Below are 21,360 nucleotides of genomic sequence, written 5' to 3'. Positions count from 1 at the left end.
AAATAGTTCTTTTCTTTCAAAGTTATGTCTCATAAAAACAGTCATATCTAACTGGGTTTTAAAAATCATTTCCCTGATTTGTACCAAAAAAATAATAAAATACAGTCATTTCTCATTATTTGTGATAATTATGATTTATAATGTTGCCACAAACACTGAATTAGCAAATATTGAACCCTTGCTCCTAAGGGAAATACACAGCTAGGTTCCAAAGAGCCTAAGGTCACATTTTTGTCAACCAATCAATACATAACCTTGTTTTATGTGTGCTTCTGTTTAAAGATACCTTATTTAATATATACTGTTGATTCATTAACACTGAACTCACAGCAAAAGCTCCATAATTCATGCCTAAATGAAGCTTATCTAACACATATATTTTACCCATAAGGTACAACACAGCCTTCCTGTGCTTAGGACACCAGACAGCACTTCAGCACTGTGCCATTTTTTTTTTAATTAATTAATTAATTTTTTTTTGCAGTACGCGGGCCTCTCACTGTTGTGGTCTCTCCCGTTGCGGAGCACAGGCTCCGGACGTGCAGGCTCTGCGGCCATGGCTCACGGGCCCAGCCGCTCCGCGGCATGTGGGATCTTCCCGGATTGGGGCATGAACCCGTGTCCCCTGCATCGGCAGGCGGACTCTCAATCACTGCGCCACCAGGGAATCCCCAGCACTGTGCCATTTTAAACAGCAAAATCACCAACAAAAAGCACAAAAATTAAAATGTACCACTCAATTGACCCCCAAAATGACACTGTTTATAGGATGAGCTGAAGCTAGAAGGCAGAGCTTCACCTTGTTCAGCCTCAGCTAGGAACACGCATGTAGGGTGACTCAAGTAGTTTGCTGCTCTGCACATGTCCACAAAGGACTACAAAAGCACCATGGGTACTGATTTGGGGGTTACAAATACATTTTGGTGAGTAGGTGAATTTGCAAATATGGAACCTGCAGAATGCTAAATATAAGTCTTAGATTCATTCTTTATCCATTTTGAGTGACTTCTAGAATATTCACAAGGGGCCTCAATGGTCACAAACTAGATGAAAAAGTATGAGCTACTGTAAAAATCAACACAAGGGTAAAGGGATACTAACATTTGGAAATTTCACATCTCAATTCATCTCAGCTTCTGATAACCACCTTTCCCTTTCTTTGCTTCGCTCTCTAACAAGATGTTTCTTGGCACTCTCAAAAATGTAGGCTTTATGTACATTTACTAAAAATCAGTCCATTGCATAAGAAAAATCCGTCTGGTTTACTATCGTAGGTGTTGATATTTGCTATAGATGAGCCGCACAGCTAACACGGCACAATCAATGCCTCGTACACAAGGCAATGCAGCAAAGTAAATAAAAGAATAAACAGACTTTGTACCTAGAGGGGCCTGCTGCTTACCAGCTCTCCAGCCTTGAGCAAGTTACTCTCCATAAAAAGGGTTCTACTTTATTTGGGATGTTCTTTCTTTAGAAGAAATAAAGGCAAAAATGGTAAACGGGCAGTGTTTGTTAATTATGAGTGTTATTGCACTTTTCTGAACTTTTTAAATGGTTATTGTGAAGAATAAATGAGGTTACATCTGATTAAGTCCTGGTGCTGGGCCTGCTCTTTCTTTCAACTTGACTGTAAACACCTTGAGTGCAGAGAAGGATATTGGCTACAGCTGTAGCCTCAACACCTGCCACCATCCCTGGCTCATGGAAGGTGGCCAGTGAATCAACGTAATGAACAGATCAAGAAACCAGCCAATAAAACGGCCCCGGTTGGCCAGGTAGATCAGAGAGGCTGGCAGAAGCAAAGAGTGCCACGTGAACTTTTGTGGTCATTCTGAAGTTTTCTGTTTGTTTGTTCTTAACTGTTCCTGTAGAAACTTAGTTGTTTGACAAAAATGCCAAACACGCTAAAGTTGTCCTGTATGATGAATATCAAAATATCAGATAGCCTGGATGTTGACCGAGTAAAGATGTCACAACCCCCTTCTCTCTAAAATCACCCCCCAAAAAGAACAAGAAAGAGAAATGTCATGGAAGTAGTAGACTGCTCTCACCCGGAGCAACAACCCAAGAGGAACAACAAAATGCAGCAAAGGCTTGTCCTGGGAGCATGAAGACTTTTAGGGAAGATGGTCAAGGAAGCGGAGGTGCTGCTGCAGACCTCAACGCCTGCAGATGTGTAGCTTCTATAGAGCAGGAGGAAGCCAGCCACCGCCCAGGGGTGGAGAGGAGATTCTGAATGGCTAGCAGCCTCCATGGGAAGAAGTAAAGGTTTAAGCAATTCTTCCTTCCTTCCTTTTCTTTCTTTCTTTCTCTTTCTTTCTTTCTTTCTTTTCTTTTCTTTCATTTCCTTCCTTCTTTTCTCTCCCTTCCTTCCTTTCCTTTCTTTCTCTTTCTTTTTCTTTCTTTCTCTCCCCCCACTCTGTCTCTCTCTCTCTCTCTCTCTCTCTCTCTCTCTCACACACACACACACACACACACACACACACACACACACAGCATTACTTAAAAGGAGGAAGATATTCTGTTAGGCTAGAACACATGCTGGGCCGCTCCCTGACATGATTCATTTCCAAGATGAGGAACCTACCCTGGATCTGTACAATTACACTAAAAGAATAAAAGGAGAGAAGCAACAAGAGAAACAAATAGCACACAAAGAACATTGGCCAGAAAATCTTCCCAAAGGGCAGATGAAATCACAACCACACATATAGCCATGGAATCAAAGGACTTCACAGAAGAGTCACTGTTAAAAACAGTAGCTCTAAATGGAGACATGAAAGGCAGGGGATGAGACGGGAAGGCAAGAAAAGTCATGGGAAATAAGCTGGAGATCAGGGGAAAATGCAGGAAAGAAATGATGGCTATTATTTCAAACAGCAAAAAGAGAGCAGACATTAACACTGTGAAGAAGGTGGTGGACAGGATGGAGTAGCCTGAGAAAAATGAAATGAAGATGAACAAAGAGTGAAAGAATTCAACAGAAAAGGACTAGAAGGACAAAGGAGATCTAAAATATGCAAGATGGACGTTCCTGAAGTAGAGAATTTAAATAAAGGAGTGGAAGAGATGTTTAGAGTCATAAAGTAAATTTCAAGAAATAAAAGAGGACTTTTCTCCTGGATTCTCTTATCCAGGATCCTATAAAGGGAAGGAAAGTACTGGGCTTCAGACTTCCCCCGGGCCATGTTCCCAGCCAGCATAGAGAGGGCTGAGGTCCCCAGAGGAGGCAAGAGTGTCCAGCCCAGAGACAAAAGGTCCAGCTGGGCTAAGGGCTGGCTGCAAGCAGCACAACTTCAGGACATGGACTAAGAGGACTGTGAAAAGTAGCAAGGCTTTAACGCTTCTGCCAAGAGTCCAAAGGCCAAGCAGGCCCATTACACCTCCAAGACGGCTTCAAAATCACTCCAGATGCTTCTTATCTGTGCAGACTCGGGGCCCACAGCAGCCTAGGGTGTCTAAGTCTGAGGGCCTGGGCTGCTGCCCCAGGTGTTGGGTATGCACATAAAATCACAGAAGAGTGCTTTCAACAGCAAGTTCAATAGCAAAGCTCTAGGCCAGAGCAGTGATTCTCTACCCTGGCTGCAGGTGACAACCACCAGGGTACTTGAAGTACTGGTGAGAGGGTCCTAGCCCAAACTAACTCAGAACCTCCAGGGCTGGGGCCCCGACAGCACTAATTTTTTTTTTTTTTTTTTTTTTTTAAGTTCTCCGGGTGATTCTCATGAGCAGCCAGGACTGAGAATCACTGCTCTAGAATTACTGCCTCTGTATGGAAGGTTCAAAACTGATCCAAACAGAGCTGACCACTGAAGTGAGCAGCAGCGCGGGTTATGGAATGGAGGAAGATGGGCAGAGTAAAAAATTCAAAGTTTTACATAGAATTCTAAAGGAGAAACAGGAAAGGCATCATTCAGGAAACCACTTTCAGTTCAATAAAACCTCCTCACACACACTGATTTTGAGACGTACTTATTTTGCTAACACAGTAATTCAGGTAAAAGAATCTTGCCCGTGCTCGCCTCGCCCATCACGCATGCGTATTGGCCGGGGCGTGAAGTCAGCTTGGGAATAGCATACGTATTGCTCCACTTCCTGATGTCGGGCTGAATCATGAAAGGAAGTTCTATAATTCGCAAACCCTTCCAACCGCTTCTCTTGTGGTGTTTTATCTCTCCTGAAACTGAGCAGCACAGGAATTCCAGAGACAGGCAAATGCCACATCTCTCCCCCGCCACCCAGGATGAGAATGAGGCAGAGATGGAGCCTAGTGGACGGGGCAGGCGCCCAGGTGGAGTGGGTCTCCCTGCCTGCGGTGGGCCCCTCCACCTGTCCCCTCCCCATCGCAGGCTCCTCGGGTGCTGCCTCTCACAGGATGACCTGCCTCTCAGCCCACCTCACCCCTGCCACTGCCCTCGGAGTCCTCAAATGCACATTCCAGAAATGAGTCTTGTTTTCTTGTATTTGCAAGAACAGAACATGGTCACGTGGTAAGCACTGCATTTTCCTCATTTTGTCTTGACGAGGAGCACACTCTCTCTTCAAATCTTCATTTTAAAGTGGACAGAACCTTGGATTCCAAATATTTTGAGAAAATGACATTGGATTTTTTTTTTCTTTTTACTACACAGAAATTAGTCAGTACTAAAGTTCTTTCCATTACCTCTAAATCCTCTTGAACAAAAAACTAGTTTATTCTTTCAGAAACTATACTGAACGAAAGGGTGCTTAACCCCAGCCTAGTATTCTCCAAGGCTGGGTTCCCATTAGACCGCTCCAAGAAAACAACTGGGAACCATTTCCCTTCCTATGTTACTCATTAGTAACCTCTCACTTACCCAGACTGCCATGGTTTGTTTGCATGTGCGTGTGCACACACGTGTAGGTGTGTGCTGTGTATCTGTGTTGGTGGAAGCTGTTGTGGTGAGTAGGAGACTGTCACTGTGTTGAGGATGAAAAGGCCAGGCCAGATCCTGTGGACAAGACTTGGGGTCTCATCTGAAGGATGTGGGCATTCTGATGCCACCACCACTTTCCAGGGTCAGAGCCTCTTAAGGAAATGGGAGACAACCGGGGTCCACACATGCATTGTCCACACGCAGTGGTACCAAGGGCTAGGAAACGTGGGAGGGGGTAGAAGCTTGTGTCTCCTGACTCCCCAGGAAGAATCGCGTGGGGCTCAGGTGTAACACAGAGTAGTTAATCTGTCCCCAAAACCGTACTGCAATGATGGAGATGTTTGTTCTACTTTGTCCCACACGGAGCCACCAGCCACATGTGGCTAGCGGCCCCTGAAATGTGGCCATTGTGACTGAGAACTGATTTTTACATTTTATTTCAGTTTAAGTATTTGAAATGTAAATGGCCACATGTGGCTGGTGGCAATGTTCTGAACAGCACAGTTCTAGGTCCTTGCCAGGGAAGCTGGAGAGAGGCCATCTGTCCTCACCTGGGCTAGATGTCCGAGGTGGAGCAGCAGGCAGCACCTCCCTGGGACCAAAGTGATGGGATTGCCGGTCGACAAAAGGAATATTATAAATTCACCCTGAGGAACAAGCTGTATGGTCCAGACACTTCTCCCTTCCAGATGTTTCTCCTACTTGGGCCAAGCTTGGGGCTCTAGTTTTTCTTTCTATTAACGAGAGACACATTTTACTCCAAATATCTAGCTTACTGTATCCAAATCCTATGTGACATATTGAAATGTAAGGAAGGGACTTTAAGAGCACCTACACATGCACAGTGGGCCCCATGCTGGGAGCACAGAGCTCACAAAAATGTCCACAGCATGGTCTCCAAACGGATGTTGTAAAAATATATGACAAGGGCCAAAATAACGTTACACAGCATTTTAGCACTTCAGGTGAGAGTGCTGCCAGGAACCCCTGAGCAAGGTATCCTTGTCCAATCACTGGGGACAGGAGAGCACGCTCCCTAAGGGCTGCCTGTTAAAACCCAGGAGGGTTCCCAGGTGTACTGCCAGGGAATAGACACTCATTTGCTTCAGAGTCAAATGACACTTGGGCCAGAGCCACTCTTTCTGTGACCTTCCCATAAAGTCTTCTAATATCATTTTGTCCCCAGAAGACCCCCTTTTCAATCCCCAGGTAACCAGAGGCTACGTAGCTCCTTGACTTCCTGTACCCAAATACGACTGCTCTGCAGGGCACCTCTTTGCAAGCCATTCCGATGGGCACTCTGCACAGTGGGTCTCTGGGTGCCACAACCACCCAGGGGCAGGTCTTTCTGGCCTAGTTTTGAAGATGAGGTGGCCAGAGCTGAAGGAGTTTCAAGGAAGGATGAATTGAGACAGGCTGGGACCCGACACCTGGGACCCGACACCTGGGACCCGGGACCTGGGACCCTTTGCTGCAATGTTCACACCTGGACAAACGTCTCCTCCAGGAACAAAATACAAAGAAACTATAAGAGACTAAAAATAACCATGTGCATGTGCAGTTGGGGCAAATTATGGACAAGAAGGTACAAAAAAGACCAAAAAAGCCCCAACTGCCACTTCTGAAGAGCCAGGAGCAAAAGCAGGGGGTCGGGAGCAAAAGCAGGGTACTGCGCATGCCCCCTGCACTCAGCACCACCAAAGGGGTGGGCAGACCACCTAAGTCACCCCTCTGGCCTGACCCCCCGGACCTACCCCTACCGTCACCCCATATAAGGAAACAGCTCACCCCCCCACCTCAGGGAGCAAGCAAGGGAACCTGTTAACTTGTTCCCGCTCCCCCTTGCTGCAGCAGGGGCCCCAATAAAGCCTTGCCTGAATTTCTTGTCTGGCCTCTGATCAATTTCTTTTGCTTAAGGAGGCCAAGAATCCTGGTCAGTAACAGCATCAGAGGTGTGTGCCTGGTCTGCTTCCGCCACCCACACTGCCCCCAGAGGGGCTTTCAGAACTGGATGTTTATGGGTTACAGTCCTAGAAGTTTTATTACAAAATATAGATGTGGGTGCACTTGGTGAGCCCCAGGGTCTCCCCATGTGAGTGCTGCATGGTGCTCCCACGTGTGTGCTTGGACGGACAGGGTCAGTACCGGGAGGCCCAGCCACAGACTGTCCCCAAATGGCCCATAGCGGTAGCAGCCCCTCTGTCACCATCTGCTGCAGGCTTCGAGGCCCAGAAGTCACAGACACCAAGAAACCCAGGCCCTGGCTCTCCACCCACAGCGAGACTGTTCATTCACGTCCTTCTCTTGAGAAAAACCATCTCACATGAAACAGGCAGATGACAGAAGATAAGTACAGTGGACTTGGAGTCACACTAAGAACTAATCTGAGAGATGAAAATCATTCAGTTTATCTTGGGTAGAAAATGTTACTGGTGGCTTTTCTATCAGACCAGTGCGCACATTCTTTCTCTGAGAATTGTTTCAACTCGCTCACCTCCCACAAGTCTCACAGCAGTGTGCTGAGAACACGCTGACATCCTCCCTCAAATGCCTGCCTCTGTAACTGCCACAGGCCTCCAGACTTTATGAATCCACGTTCCCAAGGAATGGAGTGTTTGCATCATAGAAACATGTGAGTTCTCTCTCTCAATCATTCTCCTTCTCTCAATCTCTCTCTCTCTCTCTCTCTCTCTCTCTCTCACACACACACACACACACACACACACACACACACACACAAAGTGGGGATGCACCAGCTAATATGCCCAAAGTCTCTACAGTCAAAGGCACACACAGCTGCCACTATACCCAGTGTACCAATACATTCAAATTTGGTGGAAATTGCATTAGGCTTGAAAGATGTGCCTGTGTGCTATACAATCCCATTAACTCATTCTAAACCAGTGGTACTCAACCTTGGCTGCTGTACTTGGTGGGGAGGCCTTAATCATGAATTTCCAAAGGCAGGTCACACATTAGACCACATCAGAAACTTTGGAGGCAGGCTGGGCATCAGTGGGCCAGACAAGCTCGGGTGACGGCTGTGCACAGGCACACTTGAGAACCTCAACTGTATAACTCTGGGCAAACCACCCAACCTCTCCAAGCCTAATGCCTTGTTTGGAGACAGAATGGTCCCAACAGCCATGACTGATGCTTTGTTGCTGAATTAGTTCTTTTCCTGGTCTCATCCTACTTAGCCCCCAGACCCCCAAGCAAACCTCATTTTATCATGATCACTGCAAACATCTGTATGCAGAGTAAAAATGTACATTGCACTTTTTTTCTCAAAACCAATTCCCTTACTGCCTTCCCCAGACAACTGCTACTCACAGTTTGGTAACTTTGCTTCTGGATCTCTCTGCATATTTACACACACACATCGGTATAGGCAGACTTGCATCTATATATAGTAAATAACATTCCAATAGAGCCTACATTGCTATGTGCATGTATGTGTTTTTAAAAATATAGCGATCTATTACATTTTGCTGTTTCACTGAATATAACTTGGACATCTTTATTTTTTGGTCTACAAGATTCCACATGTTTAAAAAGGCCACATATGATTCCAATGCATGGATATACCATAGTTTATTTAACCAGGCATGATACATATTTCCCTTCCTTTTCTCTTTCTTTCTTTATTTTCTTTCTCTCTCTCTGTCTCTCCCCCCTTCCTTCCTTCTTTCCTTCCTTCCTTCCTTCTTTCTTTGCTATTACAAAATAAAATGTTGCAATGAATTACTGTATGCACATATATTTCCCCACCTTTGTTAAGTTATGTGTGCAATAAGTTCCTAAAAGTGAAATTGTTGAATCAAAACACATGTGCGCTTTACATTTCAGAAGACGTTACCCAACCGCCCTGCTGGTGCTGACCTGTGGGAGTGTCTCTTTTCCCCACACCTCACCACACAGCAAACCCTTAAATCAATGCAAGGTTACACAGAGGCAAAGCATATTTGTGTGCTTTCAGTTCATTTACATTTTGAGTTGCCTGTTCGCGTCCTTGACTGATCTTTGTATTGGAGTGTGTTTATTTTTCTCATTGATTTGAAAGAACTCACTGCATATGAAGGCTACTGGTCCTTCACCACAGACCTTGAAAATAAATACATTTTATAGGTTTTTTCCCTCACTTATTTATATATATTTTTCATTTGTATAGGGACTTGCTTACAATTTTAGAAAACCATACTTATCAACTGTTTTCTATTATGGCTCCATATTTCCTACCATATTTATAAAGGCCTTCACTCCACAATTATTTTAAAACTCACCTGTTTTCTTCTAGCACTTTTATGATTGCACTGTTATATTTTTATTCTTTGTTAAATTCGGAACTCATTTTGGTATACAGAGCAAAGCTTTATTTTTCCCAAATTATCAGCTGGTTTTCCCAAGACCATTAATTGATAACCCATGCTCCATTTCCTGACTGATGGGAAAGGCCACCCTTGCTTTGCACTAATTTCCATGTGAAATTTGTGTCTGTTGCCCCACTTTCCATTGCAGTTTTGCCTTAAGATCTTACAGAATTTGTCTCTCCTCATCATTCTTATGTTTCATTTTTTTCTCTGGGTCTCATAGGTTTCTTTTCTTAAAAATAATGCTAATCTAAGGTGGAAGGACAATTGTTTCTTGAGCATTTTAATTTGCTTAGTTTTGTGTGTGGTGTCCACGTACATCATGTTCCATAACTATCTGTGCACAAAGCTCACTTCAGCTGGCTTAGAAATCTCTCCATCATGATACCGGAGAGCTCCCTTGTGCTCTCAATGGCAGCACAGCAAGGCCACTTGGGAGGAGAGACCAGGCTCCACTTAACCACCTGCTGTGGGAGGAACTGTTTCCCCTCCCAAATTCATATGTTGAAGTCCAGACCCCCAGTACCTCAGAATGGGACTTTTCTTGGAAATAGGGTCTTTACAGGGGTAAGTTAAAATGAGGTCATTAGGGTAGGCCCTAATCCCCTATGATTGATGTCCTTATAAAAAGGGTAAATTAGGACACAGACACATGCAATAGAGGGAAGAAGATGTGAAGATACAGAGAGAAGATGATGTCCACAAGCCAAAGACAGAGGCCTCAGGAGAAACCAACCCTGCCCACCTTGATCTCAGACTTCCAGCCTCCAAGACTGTGATATGATAAATGTCTGTGGTACTTTGTTCCAGCGACCCTAGCAAACTAATACACCATTCCTCTATTAATGGATACTGACAGTTCCCAGAGTTTTCTTAGAAGGGATAATCTAGAAAGAATATCGTGCACACATCTTTGCAGGTATTGGCTCCTTCGGGGAAATCATACATGACTTTTCTATCTTCATTCTAGAAGGCATCTTTTTTTGCAGTTGTCAAGCTGCCTTTCTTTCACTGAACCACTGAAATCCCACCTGCATCACAAGTGTTTCCACCATGGAATAGAACTACTTTTGAAATTTTCCTTTATCTCCTCCATTCCAACCTTCAGGACCCCATGTATGCCCCCTCCCCAACTCTAGGGACAGTAATGTGTGCAGAGAGTAGCAATTCTGTCCTGTGTGGGGACAGCCACAGAGATGCAGGCCTGATGTGCAGACAAAGGCTTGGTGCGTCCTTTTAAACCAGCTTCTCACATTACTTTAGTGCCCTTTGGGTGGTAAATTTGAAAGTCAGCTCAATCTGTGTTGGAAGGAGATGTATGCAAAAACATCAGATATTCTCATATTAACCTGTCACTGATTCAGGATTTTTTTGTCCAATTCCTACTGAATTTGCTTAATTTCTCAACACAAAGCTATAAAGATAATAATAAGTTTTCTAAAACTCCTCGTAAAAGAGTGAATCGACACGTCAGACTGGGCTTATGCCCTCCGGCTGCCTTCTCAGGCTCCTGTCTCCACTGATAGGACTTGAAATCTCACCACCAGGCATGATGGCAGGTCCCTTTTTGCTCCTTATTGGAGTAGTGGATAGGAATTCTGGTTCTGGATTAGAAACACCTGGGTTTTCGGCTTCGAATCACAGCACCATCACTTAGCAGCTGGATAAGTGAAAGTCACTTTACCTTTCTGGGCCTCACTGCTTACCAGCAGGTTGAATTAGACATTCTCCAAGATCCTTTCTCCCTCTAATATCTCTGGTGTCCTTAAACATGTTTCTAAGAAACTTATGATTTGGGACTAGCAATTTCCTAATAATCAGTACAGACTTGACCACTGCAGCCCTCTCCTTGGACACACTTCCTGCCTAAGCTACAGGATGGCTGGCCCAGCTCCCAGGGCAACAGTGAAGACCAAAGAAGCCCCAAGCCTGCCATTCATGCCTGCTCTAGAGAGCTCCTCTCCCCCCTCCCTGTCACTTCCTTCACAGCTATGACCATCAGCTGATTGGTGTTGCTAAAAAAAAAGAAAGGAAAAAAGGAAGTGGTGGACTTGCCCTTCAAGTAAATACAGCAGCTATAAATGCAGAGAAAGAAAAGAAACAGCATTGAAAACAATAACATAGAATATAAATCCATAACCACGCTGGGGAGCAAAGGAGGCATATTACTAGTGGGCTGGAAACTACTGCTATCGTTGAAGGAAGCAGAGCGAGATGGGCTCAAACTGAAGAGAGAAACCACAGCCTAAGTGCAGGCAGCTGGGGATGGCTGTGAAGAGCCAAGGGTGTGGTGCCTTGGAAATGACAAAGCCTGGGTGGGATGGGGTGAGGGAGAAGCAGAGCGGGAAGCAGGCAGGCAGCCAAACCCTCTCCAACTCCTCAGCTGCTGGCACCCTTAAGAGCAACAGGAGTCCCTCTGTAGGAAAGACGTGCATTTGAAGAGGCAGGGTATGGCCACATCCATGAAGAACAGAGAGCACCTGCACCGCCCCCCCCCATTGGTTACTGGCTCATCCTGCCCTGCTCACGTCTCACCTTCCTCACATCTCATGGGGGATAGGTTACAAGAGGGCCATGCAACACACACAGCATTAAAAGACTAACTTGTAGGGCACCTCAAAAACAAGACCAGCATACATCCTAGAAGTACCAAGCACATCAGGAAAGCTAACCGCACAAAGGAAGGCACCCAATGGGCAAACAGATGAGTAGGTGCCAAGAAGACAGAGGTCATGGAGCAAGAAGAGAACATCTACGCTGGAACCAGTAATAAAAACAAATATTAGGCAAGAGCCTAATGTATCACTTAAAAAATAAATAATTAACTACCTTCAGTGCTTGCTAAAATATAAATGACTCAATAGATGGCCTGAATAACAGGACGGACAGGGCTGAAGATGTTTCTTAAGAAAGTAATTAACCTGTCAGTTCCATGAAATGCAATGAAAAGGGTAAAACAGAGGGAAAGAATGAAAGAAAAAGTGCATTCCCTGCAGCTTTGTTTACAGTATCAAAAATTAGAAAAAAGTCCTAAATGTCTAGCAATAAACAATCATTTTTCACCCTGGAATAAAGCACGATGATCACTGATAGGAAGGGCTCCCCCAATACTGTTGATTCAAAAAAGAAAGTTACAGGATGATATTGGTATTAAGAAGGCACACACACACACACACACACACACACACACACACACACACCCCACCACCACCACCACCACTACATCGTCTAAAAATACACACATATATACACATGCATGAATGCACAGGATGAAAGATTAGAAGAATATGCACCAAGTTGCCCTCTCTCAGTGGGGATGGGCTGGGGCTGAGGGTGGTGGTTAAGGAGGGCTTCAATGTCGCCTGTTATATCTGAATTCTTCACCAATGGATATGTACTTAGACATCAGTTATGCAATTTAACACTTTTCAAAAAGAAAATGATAGAAAGTTCTCCCATCTTGCAGGCCAGAGAAACTAACTTCAGAGACAGTACTTACTCATCTGTGACCTATTTGGGACTGCTCTTATTAGCCTCCAGCCAAGACTACAGGGGCAGACTCCCAGAGCCACCCACCTGGGAGAGACTGTGACAGTTATGCCAGTTCTAACCACAGGCCAGGTATGGGCACTGCATGCATGATCTCCACCGTACATCACAGTGAAATCCCCTGTAATCCTTCCATCTACAAAAACTAAAAACAGTAGCTTGAAAACACAGTGAGATTTGAACCCAGTGGGACCTCAGCCCCCCTACTCTCAACCACTGTTGATAAAAATATTCAGTGACTGTGACTTTGAAGCATTAGGGCAATCAAGTGATTCATATACTCTTAGCATTTTGGAACTTCCCTGGTGGTGCAGTGGTTAAGAATCTGCCTGCTAATGCAGGGGACACGGGTTTGAGCCCTGGTCCGGGAAGATCCCATGTGCCAGGGAGCAACTAAGCCCATGCGCCACAACTACTGAGCCTGTGCTCTAGAGCCCGTGAGCCACAACTACTGAGCCCAAGCACCACAACTACTGAAGCTCATGCGCTCTAGGGCCCATGCTCCGCCACAAGAGAAGCCACCGCAATGAGAAGCCCGCACACTGCAACGAAGAGTAGCCCCTGCTCGCTGCAACTAGAGAGAGCCCGCACGCAGCAACGAAGACCTAACACAGCCAAAAAATAAATTAATTAATTAAAAAAAATACTCTTAACATTTAAGAGGCATTCTGCCTCCACCTAAGCAAAGCCTGAGGATCTTGTAAAGGGGCAGCAGGTTACCCAGTGTTTCCCAAAGTGGACTTCGGAAGTCCTGGTCCCCAAGGTGCTCCAAGAACCAATGAATGCATCCTATGACCACAGGGGTGTAAGAGTTCAGTGACGTATGTCCTGACCATGCACAACACCTGCACAACGGCTCTGAACAAGCCCACGACAGTTACCCTGCTTCCTCAACTTTATTCTGTCTCTCATTTCACTCACTTCAACAAGGAAAGCTTTCTCGGGAATACCATTTAAAATTGCACAGCACCCACTTCAGAAATCCAGGGAATCGAGGCTGGCCATCTGATTAAAGCCCTGTGGATTCCCTAGTCCCAGGAAAATACATATTCCCATCAATCAGATAATAAACCATCAGGGTCCGAGCAAATACAGAGGTGACACTGAGACTGATTTAAAACGTAGCTGCTAACCGCTAAATTGAAGCTAAAAGTAATCTTTCACGAAGCATGACTCAGAATATGTCCTGACGGGAGAAATTATAAAAGTTCCAAAAGCTACAAAAAGTAATAAGTTATATAAATAAGCAAATATCCATAGAAATCAAAAGTTTGGGGAAAATGTTTTCAACAATTATGACAATGGATTTACAATGGATTTGAAAGCTACATGAATGTTGATAAGAGTTATGTTAAGACTCCAAAACGTATACAGGGCAGCAACTTGCAGAAAATATATTTAGCTAACCAACTCCCCAAAATATGCTTCAGTTATTAATAGGTGTGTAGCAAGACTGAAAAGAAACCATCAGACTGGCATAAGGAGGCGGAGGGTTCCAGAAAAAGAGAGAAATGGAACTGATAGGTTGCTTGGTATATTTGACTCAGTGGGAAACTGAGTCAAGTGGTGGGGTGTTTAGCTTTGTGTCAGAGAGTTGGGGAGAGAATTGTAACAGGTACAGGACCAACTGAGAAAACACAAAAATGAAACAAGAGTTTACACCAGGAAAAACAACATGGAGTAAATGAAAGAAAATGGAACTATATTATATACTGTGCTCTAGCAGTAAATATAACCACAGCAAGGTAAACAAACACCAAATAGCATCTTAACCCTAAATTGTAGAAAGATTATCCTGGGTAATAAGAGTCTAGGACTGCCATGCACTTATTTATCAGAGTAGGAAGTCAGGAAACATTGTCTAAAACTGATACATTAAAAAAAAAAGTGCAAGTGAACATAACATCAGGAAATAAGAAGGAAAATTCTAGAAGAAAGAGCTAAAAAGATTAAAAGATTGCTTTTGGGGAGCAGTACTAGAGCATTGGAAGGTATTCTTATAAATTGAAATTAAATAAAAAGAAAGATTAACTCTGGTCCCACCAAAAAATTTCCATGACAACTGAACAGAAAACGGATAGATTTAATAACTTGTTGGGCTGACCAAGACAGCATGAAGATTTAGCAATTAAGACAAAGAGATGGAGTGGGAATGTAGGAGGTTAACTGTTGGACATTCAAATGCTCTTTGTAGCCATTCTGAGTATAACTAAACAAACCAATATTTAAATTGTGACTTTTCCTAACACTTGGCCCTTGGCCCTCTTCCTTCCTTCCACACTCCCCCCATTGACTGTATCCAGGCCTGAGCCTCACGGACCCTGACATCAGCCCTACACTCTCCTGTCAATCCTGCTGCCTGCCCAGACTCTCTTCAGATCAAAGATGTGACACTCAGCATGCCAATCTGCAAGCCCAGTGTCCTCCCACATCTGTGCTCCCCTCCAGGGCTCCAGCACAGAACTAAGGGGTACTGCCTTCTCCAGTTTCAGGAGCCAGGACTCCAGGGTCAGAGACAGGTACCCCCAGGACAGAGGATGCTGCTTACCAGATACTGTCCATCATAAAAGCTTTCAGTATATCCCCCTTAGTAATTGAGGTGTTAACAATATTCTAAATCATCCTCACCTTCCTCTTCCCATCATCAGGCTCTGGCAGCCACCAAAACAAATACACAGTTTCCCAGAAATAAAAGAATCAAGAAAGAGTCATTTTTGAGTTGTTAAACCTACTATAATAGAAACTAAATATTCTTTCTTCTACTGGTATTTTTGGCAGTGGCTAAATTTGACTATACTTAAGATTCCAATGCAACCACCTTTCAGGATTCATAGGGCAAAACTTACATAACTCTTATTAAAGTAAAAAAAAAAAAAAAATCAAACCAACGCAGGCTAACATTTTGCCAGACAAAATTATAAGCTAGTAGAAAACTTTCCTGCTAATATAAAGTCAAAATGTATGAATAAACTTTTCCTTTAAAATCCAATCAGCCTAGTTTTTTTAAATCTTCCTACAATTCCTCAGTTTAAAAAAACTCTCTTTTTCTGAGTGGAAATAAAAGAAAACCCAACTTGTTCAATTCCAAGGTAGAAGAGTAAGATGGTAAGATATAATTAAGTCAGACAATTTAATTCCAATCTCTCTTTAAGACTCTGCCTTTTGATTTCAACTGCTGTAAAAGAAAAGCAATGTTCAGTGTGCAGACATTTTTTAAAAATTTCTTACCCAAAGGCCTAATTTCCTAATTTTCTCTCCACTCATTTGCAGCTAAATCAATCCAGAAGTGGAAGAAAGTGTTGGGGGGCAGGGTGGTGGTGAGTTAGGGAACCGTTGGAAAAAAAATCTATTTGGTGAAAAGCTGAGAAAGCAAAAATTAGCTCAGATTGTACAAAGTACCCGGCCATTCCTTAGGTACAGATAACAGACAGAGATAGAATGAGCTGCAAAGTGAACAGGAAACAGTATTTCTTCCAAGGCCATGCTGTAGCTGTGAAGGGTGGTAATAGCCCTTCTTTAAGTAACTACTGCCTTCTTTCTCTAGAATCAGACTGTCAGAAACTTTGCTGTTGGAAAGTCTCTCAGTAAGGATGAAACATCGTATTCTCACTTGGAGGATCTGTATTTTGATTGTTATCACTGAAAATTCTGGAAAGTCTTGCTATTTCAGGCTTCCTGGAAAGGGGGGAACTACCCATCTAATTACTGTAAAGTGTGAGTTGTTGGGCAGTAGAAATGTAATTTGCTTTCAAAAGCAATCAGTAGCTTGACAGAATCTAATACAGAATCAGTCCCATAGCCCTAACTCCAAAAACTGCTGAAAAACAAGGTTTTTTGGTGAGTTTTATAGGGAACCTCATTTAGTGACACTGACACACGGCTATTTGTAGCCTCTCTTTATTCCACTTAGTGAGACTTTTCACACTGTTTGTGCAGAAATATTAACATGTGGGATTATAGGATGCTGCCCAGGCTGTGTTGGAGTGGTGTGTAACATATGGCATCAGTATGTATGCAAACCTTTCTAAATTCTGAGAAATGCTTTTCTCAAGGCTGAAATTCAGATTCTAAATTTGAATTCTAAATTCTCAAAAATCCTGAATTCCAAAACATATCTTGGCACAAGGGTTTTGGATAATGATTATGGATATGCTATGTGCTAAGTGATGTCCTACTAAGAAGTCTTTGGTTTAATAGAGAAATCAGACCTGCACTTAGAATACTAAATATGAACCTAAAGAAGGCTAAGGTAACTTATTTCTGAAATGCAAATCTAGGGATAAAATTATCTTTCTGACAATTTCATCCCTCAGGAAAGATAAAGAGCTAAAATATACACCTCACTTTTATCCTTGGCTTAAAACATTAAAAACATTCTGGTTATTAAGATGATTTACAAAATCCTACATATTGAAGCACTCCAAATACAAAGAATATAAATGTTTCTATTTTAGCGCAAAATTTCCCTAAACAGATCAAAAGTTTAATGCAGACAGAACAAAATAATTTGATAAAATATTTTTAGTAGACAAGATTTCTCACTTAAAATACCTAATACTTTACAAGTATTTAAACCTTCTACCTCAAAGACAAACATATCCAGGCACTGTTTGGCCTTTTTTTTTTTTTTTTTTCTTTTTGCAGGGAGAGGGAGACATGATATGCACATCAGTGAATTAAATTGCATTTAAGTAAAATGCCACCTGTGTAACAGCAATGAATTTGTTCTTACTAAAACAAAGAAAACAAATACTAGAATCAATTCCATTTCTTTCAGGAATTCTCCATCATCCCATGATTTTTCTTTTTTAACGTGAAGATTCAGATGTGACAATTTGAATCTCCAAGTCTTTAAATTACATCTCCAAGTCTTAATTACACACTGAAATGCCTCCAGTGTTTAAGAAAATGAACAACTCCAGTCAACAGTTTTACTTGGGTTAAACGGGAATCTTTGGCAAGTCAAGCAAACTCATTAAAATAACCTGCAATCCTGTTTCCAAAGGCCACCTGGCAGGATGGCATGGGCCTTTGATCACCAGTCGGGAACGTCTTGGGTTAACGAGTGGGAAGACTCTGCACCGTGAATGAGATTCTCTTTCCCAAGCAACTGCACCTCACACAGCCAAAAGACTGAAACTCTAACTTCTCCAATGATTGTCTTGCTAGTTCTTGATATTCAAACAAACAAAAAAAAAAAATTCGCTTTTGTATCGTTATTTAGGTGGGTTTAAGGTTTTGAAGCCATACGGCCAAAAATATCTTTAACTCAAATTCACATTTGACTACACAAAACTTCACTGCTCTTCAAGTCATTCACTGGCTGATGAAGTTATTTTACCATGAAAATGTGGAAAAAAGGGCAATGATGCTACATTTTCGTAGTGGTTCAGAAACTTTCATGGTTTTATGCAACTGCTCTTTCTTTCTGTAGTAAAAGTATGAATAAAACCTTTGCAGGCATATAAACATACCTACATTGAGTCACTTCGACAAATACAGTGGAATTTTCCAGTGCATTCTGTGAATGGCCAAACGAAAATGTGCCCTTTCCGAGACCCCGACACGGAGTTTCTTGTGCCTGCGGACTCCAGCTAAGTCTCCCAGGACCCAGCCGCTTCCGCACTTCCTGCGCTCGCGGCAGCACCTGAAGTTTTGGCTTCTCGGCACAGGCCCCCACCCACGGGCCCGGCTCCCCGTACAAAAGCTGGACCCCAAGAGGCACTAACTAGTTTTAGGAGAAAAGCTGGCACAACTGACTAGTTTTCAATAGAAAAATTTTATCAAATGTTCCCTCCGATTATCAAAGCAGGAGGGCCCTAGGCGTACCCGTCTGGGTTAGCATAGGCGCACAGACCTTGCGCGGGCCAAGGAGGAAGGGCCGCATCCTCCCCTCTCTCGGCGCCTTCTCCCCTTCCAAGCCGCCCTCCCAAGCCTAAAGGTGCGTCCCGACTGCCCAAGCGGAGACAGCGAGCGGCCACACCTACCTGTATCAGGTGAGGCTAGGGCGGGGCGCGGGTCTCCGGGAACCGGACTGGCGCGAACTAGGGGGCAGCTCTGGGCGCCGCGCCGAGCAGCCCCCTCCTCCTCGCTGCTCCTGCCGCCGGAGTCGCCTCAGTCGCCCAGTGCATGGCGCTTCCTCATTTTGGGCAACTTCCTTAACGCTCCCAGGCAGGCCCGCACTTCCTCCCGGCCGCCGCGCTCCACCGCCCCGGGACCGCCCCGCAGCCCTTGCGCCGCGAGCGCCCAGTGTGCCATGTGCGCCCCCAGCGCCCAGGGCAGGGCAGCGGCGGCCGGAGCGCGCCGGAACCCAGCCCGCGGGGTTGGCCTACAAGGCGGGAGGCCGGAGAGGAGAAGAGAGAGGAGCCGGGTGGGCGATCCTTGCCAATTCCCGGGCGCTGAAGGCCTGGACAAGGGGGCCTCATACCAAAAAAGGGCGCGCGGCCAACAACAGGAGCCTCTTGCCACCCGGCCGGCCTGCTGCCTGATCCTTCCAAGGACCGACAGGCACTCAGGGGCACGCTCATTTGCCGTGCAATTGCTTGGGAAGAGAATCTTGTTCACTGTGCGGGTATTCCCAGTTACCAACCCAAGACGCTTCTGCTGACTGGTGATCAGAAGGCCCCTGTCATCCTGCCAGGTGGCTTCTGCCTTAGGTGAACATCAGATTTTATAGCGCACCTTTGGGTGAGACCAGCCTGTCCAACAAGGCAGTTTTCTGAGGGCTTTAATTATTACAAGGTTCTTGACAGTGAGTTAAACTTGCGTCCTTCTTACCCACGAACGGTTCTGTTTCATCCTAATTAAAGTTTCATCCTTCTCCGTAGTCTTTAAAATAGTTTAAAAACACCTACGTGGTTCCCCTTCCCCCTTTTTTTCTGTTAACCCTCTTTAAAATTTTCCCATAAAAGTTGCAAGCCCCTCACATTCTTGGTAACAGTGGCTAACAGTGCCTGTTTTAAAAAGCTGTACCTGAACCGAAATACAATCAATAAAATAAAATATATAGTGTGTTAGATTATAATTGCCATGGAGAAAAATAAGGTGATAGGAAGCATTTACACTCGGTTGGAGCCCCTCAGCATTTTCCACTGAGACATTCTCTTCCATTTACTTTTGCCACGAAATTTTTATTCCAAGTGAAAGATTTTTATTATGGTTATATTTGTTAACCACTGGACTTAATTTTACTGCAAATAACCAACGAAATATCCATTGTTGTCTAAACAGAGGCTGCAGATCCTCTGGCAATATTGTTGGAAATGGGCAGGAGGGTGATCTGTCTTGCTTTTACTAAGATTACAACGTTTCCTTAGGGAATGCTAGTGGGAGATGAGATGAAGTTTTGGATCCATCTGTAAGCCACCCTATAGCATTGCTGCAGTCCTTCCCACATTTCAGTCATCTTGAAAGTTAATTAGTATGCTTTTAATGATTTTTTTAAAAGTTAAAATCAACACACAAATGCCTAGAAAAAGAATCCTCCTAAAAGTCAACACATTTCTCCCAGCCTTTCTTCCTTCACCCCATGTGCCATTTCCTTTTGCTGACTTTGCTTTTTATCTTTCATTGAAATAAATCTTAGCTGTGATCACATGCGAGTCCTGGAAGCCCTCCTAACAAAGCCCTGCACCCAGAGGGTCTCAGGGACTCCTGACACCTTTACTTTTTAAAGTCTCCTTTTACCTGGAGGTCCTTTATTTTTATATTTCTTTGAAAATGGTAAATATATTTTTTATATATGGTTTTGCTGTGTTAATTGCACCTTATGAAGTCTTTAATGTACACTTATGTTGTCTGAGTGTTACCATTGCTTCTTGCTCGTGGTGCCTGGCTTCCTTGTGTATTTGGTTACATTGGATGTGATCCACTCATTGTCCTTGAAAAATTATTTGTGGAGATTAATTGAGGCCTAGGGAGAAGGTACTTTCTTTCAGAGAGAATTTGCCTTTGCTTCTGTCAGAAGCCTAGGGTGCAACTGGTGTTTGGACAATTTAAGGTAAATTCTCAGCTTTTGTGTTTTGGGACCACCTAGGTGATATGAACCTGGGATGGAAATTTGGGCACAATTTTGGTCAGCTGGTGGTTACTGTTTCTCAAGGATTCATTTCTTATGCTCTGTGCTCTGCTCTGTGCTTCCATTCACATTTCTTTTAATCTTTGAGTCTGTGTTTTTTGTATTCCATGCTTTCTCTCCCTTAGTTCATGCCATCATTTTGGTGGAACACAATCTTCAGGAGTTTCCTGAGAAGCAGAAGTAGGTATTTTTTTCCTGTACACAGATATTTATTTTTTAAAAAAACGTATTAACAAGTAGATACATTACAGTTCATATGACTCCACAGGTGAAGTGTGTCTTTAAAATAATTTAGGCAATCATATATTTCTAATGGCCCTAATACCCCCAATGAGAGTCCATATTTAACATCCCTATGTTAATTATCAATACCTGGGGTGGGTATGTTGCCACTGATAAAAGAAGCCATGTAGTGGTAGCCTCCAATGTGGTTAGAATTCTAGCTGACCACTAACTGGGATGTGAA

The 21,360-nt window shown here is 43.8% G+C and overlaps 1 protein-coding gene across 2 annotated transcripts in view; it reads right to left on the bottom strand.

The window, feature by feature from the left end:
* The window catches only part of SYK (spleen associated tyrosine kinase), a 95,096-nt gene extending 76,106 nt beyond the window's left edge, over positions 1–18,990 (bottom strand). For both annotated transcript variants that reach the window (XM_082841984.1, XM_082841985.1), the window contains exon 1: positions 18,805–18,990. The gene's annotated coding sequence lies outside the window, so the exon portion shown is untranslated. The remainder of the gene's footprint in view (positions 1–18,804) is intronic.
* Between the last annotated feature and the right edge of the window lie 2,370 nt (positions 18,991–21,360).

Source organism: Leucopleurus acutus (genome assembly GCF_964270905.1).
Source record: "Leucopleurus acutus genome assembly, chromosome: 7".
In the NCBI taxonomy this organism is placed as follows: domain Eukaryota; kingdom Metazoa; phylum Chordata; class Mammalia; order Artiodactyla; family Delphinidae; genus Leucopleurus; species Leucopleurus acutus.
Note: the sequence above shows the minus strand (reverse complement) of the source record. Positions and strands in the feature narration are given on the sequence as shown.